Source organism: Heteronotia binoei, chromosome 15 (genome assembly GCF_032191835.1).
Source record: "Heteronotia binoei isolate CCM8104 ecotype False Entrance Well chromosome 15, APGP_CSIRO_Hbin_v1, whole genome shotgun sequence".
NCBI lineage: Eukaryota > Metazoa > Chordata > Lepidosauria > Squamata > Gekkonidae > Heteronotia > Heteronotia binoei.
In genome coordinates this window covers 38,254,175-38,261,375 of record NC_083237.1, presented here as the reverse complement: position 1 = coordinate 38,261,375, position 7,201 = coordinate 38,254,175, and the positions used below count along the sequence as shown (strand labels likewise).

At 37.3% G+C, this 7,201-nt stretch overlaps 1 pseudogene; it reads left to right on the top strand.

Moving 5' to 3' along the window:
* Positions 1-3,956: 3,956 nt before the first annotated feature.
* On the top strand, positions 3,957-4,889 carry LOC132583443 (olfactory receptor 4D9-like; annotated as a pseudogene).
* Positions 4,890-7,201: the final 2,312 nt, after the last annotated feature.

The following is a 7,201-nucleotide window of genomic DNA, read 5'->3' as shown; positions in this document are numbered from 1 at the left end:
CAGCCAAAAGGTACTTTGCAACCAGGCTTGTGATATGGGAACGTTGGTCGGATAGAAGGAAAAAAACTAACTTCGCTTCAGGTAATCCATAAAAATTAGACAGAATAGGTTTGATTATACAGTCCCGCACTTCCCCATAAAAATCACAATAAAGTAAGACATGGGTGACCATTTCAAGGTGACTTCCATTACATGGGCAGACTCTATCCTGATAAGGGATGTTGGCAAACCTCCCAGACAATACCGTTGAGGGTAGAACATTGAATCTTGCTAACATAAAAGAGCGGCGTAACTGGGGTGAAGTAATCTGGGAAAGGTAGGCAGCAGGCAGCCCATGATCTGGAAAGATGCCAAATGCTAAAGGGGAACAAGTTTTATGTCCAGAAGAACAAAGGGACTGTTTCTCAATATCTAAGATCCTCTGTTTCATGATTCTGAATGCCTGCATTTCACTTAGCATATAGAGGTTGTCCAAGGGTACATCTATGGAATGTATTTTCTTCTGGATCTGACTATACCACATGCACTTACAAAGCAGCAAAATAAACAGTTTTCAAGCCCACACTTTTGTGATCTCACTGGGGCAGTTTACTCAAAGGAATTGCTGAATGTAACAGTGTGCTGTATTTCAACCAGTTTCTTCAGACAGGAAAGGAAAGCAGCGTAGGGGGCAGAGTTCCCCCCCCATCCCATAATCCAGTTCTAGTTAACTCTTTCCTATCCGTTCTACTATAGAAACAACTTCTGAAGTGAATGCAAAACAGAGGGATTCTGCTGTCTGCCTTTCTCACAGCTTCACAAACTTGTGGCTCTGTGTGCTTGCTCTACCCTCTGCTTTCCTGCTGCTGAGATTTAAAGGAACACACATATTCCAAAACACAAAAAGTTGCAAGCGTCTACTAAGTTTGCTGAGGTTTAAAGGCACATGGTGACTATTGGAGTGGGGCTTTCCCCTGCTGGCCAGCTGGCTGGCAGTGAGGAAGAGCCTACAAAACCAGGGAATCTCCTGCTGGGAATGGGGGACTGACAAGTCTAGTTTTTCTGCTAATGGATAATCCTTTCTTTCATTGGATGGAACTATGGATTGATTCTTATCGATGTAGTAAAATTAAATGGTACAGTTCACTCAGAGTTGAGCCTTTTAAGTAATGTTTCATGTGAGTGTTCCTTATGAACAATTAAAAAACCTGAAAATTACATCTGTAGTATTAATTAGGAAAAAAAACCAAAGCAAGTTACCCAAATTTGATTTGAAAGCAAGTGTTTATCACTGATATCTGTGAGTTCAAAATGTATTTAACAATGGATCAATGAAGAACCACTAAAATAACTTAGCACTGCTTTTAGATTAAGAAGACACAATTAGTTAATTGTTAAGTCTTATTAGTCACAAACTGTAACTCAAAAGGAGTGATATGTAACATCAGGTGCCCATGAAACAAACTGTATGTACGGAGAACCTCAAGGTGCTTAAGAACATGTATTTATGAACTTAAAAGTAATATATCTTTGTGAAGAACCAGAGCACCCTTGGTTTCACATTTTATAGAATATAAAAATAATATATGTCCACAGATATTGTCTTTTGAACTATACAAAAAGAACCAGGCCATAATAACAACTTGTTGATGAGAAAGGAGGGTGAGTGGATATTCAGATTAAGACCCCTGGTCCCTTGGAGACTGAATGAGAGTTTGAACCTCCTTTTCATATATATCTAGTCATGATGAGTAACCATTTTTGAAACCATCAGTCCTCTAAGGATTAGAGGAGGAATGAATTCATTACATCATTCCTCTCTATAAAATATGGCCAGCTCTACCTTACTCACTTCACTATTCAAGGTGGGAGCTGAAAAATCTCTGTAGAAGGTATGCCACTATGTCTGTTCTTTACCATTTTAATTGTAACTATGGATACAAATAACCCTCTGAATTCTTGTTGATTATAGACATTTATACATTGCAGACTTGGATACAATTATGGAAATCCTATAAGGCCAACTTATAACGTGCTCGTTTGTATATGTTATAATTTTAGTCAGTATTAATTTGCATATATTTTAATGAAACTGTGGCTGTATATTTTATAATAGATCCCCTGACAAAGTGAATTGCACAGGGATCTATACAAGCTAAATAAATACTCTACCTTGAACCTTGTTTCTTTCCATCTTTCCTGCCTACCAGTGCATTGATCATTTTTCCTGGGTAAACTTACTAAGACATCAGTAAGGTGTGACTCACTGGAAGACTGTGAGAAAAACACAATATACAATATTTCTGTGACATAGGAATTAACTAGGAGTCAAGTTGCACCTTTAAGACCAATGAAGTTTTATTCAGAATGTAAGTTTTTGTGTGCTAGAAGCATACATCATCAGAAAGCTTAAACAGAAAGCCTAAATTCTGAATAAAACTTTATTGGCCTTAAAGGTGACTTGGATCTTGCTTTGTTCTACTGCTTCAGACCAACATGGCTAGATCTATCTACACAGATCTATCTACATAGGAATTAACTGTTCTTGTACATGAAGACATTTTCTTTTCTAGTAAGTAATGCTATTTATTATATATAAATAACACAACACTGTTCTTTCATTAATCCACTAAACTACAATGTTGTACCTATCTCAGCAATGCAGATTGCATTCTGGGAATTTGAATACTAGTACAGACTCGTCTGGTCCTTGCAATTTTTAAATGAAGAATACTTATTTCATATTGATTTATATGAAATACATTGTGATTTTAAAGATGTTCCAGCATTATATAGTACGGTTTACAAAACTTTTGGATGGATGGATGTGTATGTATGTGTAAAAAAACCCTGTCATATCTGGAATAAAGTTGTCATAACAATAAGACAACCAATAGATATTGACAGTTCCAGATCATCTTAAGATATGATTGATTTGTTTAAATGGTTGGTTTTGTCACAGGCAAAAGCAATGTTGTCTTTCCAGGGGAAAAAATAAATCAGAAAAGCATCCAGTGGCCTTCATATATAATCTTGTTTAGCGTATTTTGTCTTATGTTTGCAGCCAAAAAAAATTAAGACGTACCTCTGGTAAAGTTATGTGCAAATAGAAACAACTGAAAGAACTGAAATATTGGAGTAGGAAAAAGAAATAAATCAGGTGCTGTTTCAATGCAATATTCAAACATGCAAGGAGTTTGTGGATGTTATCTTTATTGGAACTCTTGCAAAGATTTAAAGACAACATAGCATGCACTTAGCTATTAAAATAGGGCTTTTAACTGTGATGTTAATTTTAATAAGGCAATGTGAGTTCTGCTCATTTTAACAGGAGTCTGTACCTTATGAACAAGGTAACCAATCTGAACATTATGGATTGGATTCTGCTTGTGAAAATGGAGAAGAATCCTCTTTGACCATATAGAAACTGAATACAGAACCTGCACAGACAAAAGTTCCATGAAGTGGTTGTTGTAGTAAGGAGACAACTGGGCAAATCTGAGTGAAAAGATTGACTTAATTGAGCTCTATGACTGAATGTTCAACTGTGCGTTATGCTGTGATTTCCTTTCTGCTATATCTTCCTCCAACAGAGAACAAATCCTTCAACAAAGAAATACTTTTATTCCACTACAGCAACACTTCCTCCATTAGGAAAAAAAAAACCCACTCTCAATTGAGAATATTTTTTACACTCGAAAAAAGTATTTGAAGAAGAAAATAATAGAATTCAGCCTATACCTGAAATTTTTATTAGAGAAACTGAAACAATATCCAATCAGAATTAGAGATGAAGGTATGTGCTTAACTCTACTATTGGAATCAGCACATCTAAAAGGGGTTTAACGTTGTTTGATTTTTTTTAAATTGCTGCAAGAATTTCACTCTATATTAGATATATAACTGAACAATGACATGACTGACTAACTAACTATGAGTTTATTACTCTTCTTCTTCCTACTGCTTAAGATTGTGGAATGGAGCAGGAGAATTACACCAGTAGAGTGAGTGAATTTGTCCTCATGGGTTTGTCCCAAAGTCCAGAAGACAAGTGCTTCCTATTTGTCATATTTATGCTCATCTATTTGGCTACCTGGCTTGGAAATCTCACTATAATCATCACTGTAATCTGTGACTACCACCTTCACACCCCTATGTGCTTTCTTTTGGCTAACTTGGCTTTGATGGAAGTCTCTGAATCCTCAATCACAGCACCCAAGTTGTTGCAAACTCTACTATCCCCGCAAAAAACCATCTCCTACAATAGCTGCATTATTCAGATGTTTTGCATCCACTTCATTAGCGGTACTGTAATTTTTTTCCTAGTGGCTATGGCAGCTGATCGGTACCTGGCTATTCATAAACCCTTGCAATACATGACTATCATGAATCAGAACATGTGTTTGAAGGTAGTGGTAGGAGCTTGGATGGTTGCTTTCATTCATGCCATTACTGTGATATTAATGGTAATACAGTTACCATTCTGTGGTCTCAACATACTTGACAATTTCTACTGTGATATCCCACAGGTTGTCCAGTTAGCCTGCACTGACACCTACATTGTTGAACTGTTTATTATTACTAACAGTGGACTGATTATTACAGGGGTCTTTACTGGATTGCTCATTTCATATACAGTTATCTTGCTCAAGATAAAAAATCATCTCTCTGAAGGAAAGCACAAAGCTGTTTCCACTTGCATGGCCCAAATCACAGTGGTGAGCTTTCATTTGATCTCATCTGCCTTTGTTTATGATTGACCTTTACAAAACTTTCCAGAAGTTAAATTTGTCTCTGTCATATACACAGTTATTTCACCTGTGCTGAATCCAATCATCTATACCTTAAGAAACACAGAAATGAAAAATGCCATTAAGAGAGTAGCAGGCAAAGTATATTTCTCTCATTAGGGCTTAAAGATGTAACATGTGAAATAGTTTGGTTATAAAGATCAACAAATAATGGTAATACTTATCATTTACAGTGAACTTCAGTGATGTGTGTTCCATGCATTTCTGGTAGATTACTTTGTGATTAGTGCCAAAACACAGTAAAATAGATCAGTGTTATTATTGCCAGATTACAGATACAGATTGATGAAGCTAAAAGAAACTGGGTTGCTCAACAAGATCATGGCGGACTTGAGATCTGAGCTCAGAACTCCTGATTCATAACTAAGAGATGTTCAGATTAAGACCCCTGGTCCCTTGGAGACTGAATGAGAGTCTGAACCTCCTTTTCAAACATATCTGGTCATGATGGCTAAGCATTTTTGAAACCATCAGTCCTCTAAGGGTTAGAGGGGGAATGGATTCATTACATCATTCCTCTCTATAAAATATGGCCAGCTCTACCTTGCTCACTTCACTATTCAAGGTGAGAGCTGAAAAATCTCTGTAGAAGGTATGCCACTATGTCTGTTCTTTACCACTCACCCTCCTTTCTCATTAACGAGTTGTTATTATGGCCTGGTTCTTTTTGAATAGCCCAAAAGACAATATCTGTGGGCATATATTATGTTTATAAAATGTGAAACCAAGGGTGCTCTGGTTCTTCACAAAGATATATTACTTTTAAGTTCATAAATACATGTTCTTAAGCACCTTGAGGTTCTCCCTACATACAGTTTGTTACGTGTCACATATCACTCCCTTCGAGTTACAGTTTGTGACTAATGAGACTTAACAATTAACTAATTGTGTCTCCTTAATCTAATAACACTGCTAAGTTATTTTAGTGGTTCTTCATTGATCCATTGTTAAATAAATTTTGAACTCACAGATGTCAGTGATAAACACTTGCTTTCAAATCAAAATTGGATATCTTGCTTTGTTTTTTTTCCCCCTAATTAATACTGCAAAATCACTTCTCCAAGCCAAGCCAGCCAGTGTTAAAGTTAATGTTGCTTTTATTCCACCTCTCCCTCCCTCTTGTCTTCCCCATCTTCCTTCCTTCCTTCCTTCCTTCCTTCCTTCCTTCCTTCCTTCCTTCCTTCCTTCCTTCCTTCCTTCCTTCCTTCCTTCCTTCCTTCCTTCCTTCCTTCCTTCCTTCTTCCCTCCCTCCCTCCCTCCCTTCCTCCCTGCCTTGTGGCTCTCAAACATCTGACGTCTATTCTGTGTGGCTCTTATGTTAAGCAAGTTTGGCCACCCCTATTCTAAAGTCTGCATTAACTTGAAGTGGTGCTTCACAGTCCATTCCTTCCAGCACATATGACTCAACCTGTAGTGCACACTTTTCTGAGATTAAGTTCCTCTGCAATCAACAAAATTTATTTCATTGGACTACATGGCTGAAACCCAGAGCATGCTCATTGTGAGGTAAATCTTGATTAATGCAATTAACTGCCAAGTAACATTTCTCACTGAATTTACCATTGGAAACTGTACCATTGGAAACTGTAAACTCAATTGAGGTGGGGAAATTAGTTCGATGAGCATAAAATGGCTAATTTAAGCTGGGTCAATAACCAGTGTATATAGAATGCAGTCTCTCAGGAGCCCAAACACAATAACAAGAAAGTAGTTGACTAAAACTGGATGTTTTATTAATAAAATAGTTCAAGCATATAGGGAATAAAATCACACACTAAACATACAGTTCCTAAGTAAAATAGAGGTAAAAGGTTGGTAAAGAAATGCAAAGGAAATATTGCAGACAGGGTTATACTACCTCTCCAAGTCTTCAGAAAAAAAATGCTTCCAGAAACAATGATGATATAGGGAAGGTGAAGCAAGCAACGACCAGCATAGCTCACAATAATGGGCCCAAAACTGATCAGATTTATGGGGATGACTCAGACAGCAGTTAGGGGTACTGAAAAAGACACATCTGAATGGCCAAAAAACAGTCTAGATATAGCCAAATTCATAACCCCAGGCAATGGCATCAGGTGACCCATGACACTAGTACATGTGACCTGTGACAAAGTGACATGTGACTCCTGATATCATTGAGGGGCAGGATCCCAAGATGTTTGGGGAAAAGGATTAGTGGGCACTGATGGGTTTACCTATTGTAAACCCTTGCTAAAACAAAGACACAGGTGGGGAATTTAGATTCAAATTGCTATCTATTGCAACACCATAGCAAACACAATAGGGATGGTCTGCGTGACAGGATTAAGTTGTCAGCAACGATCTTTCTATTGGATTTCTTCTTTGTATCTGGAGTTCTCCTAAATGGTTTACAGGAACAGTCTTTCGTGAAGTGTGAATACACGACA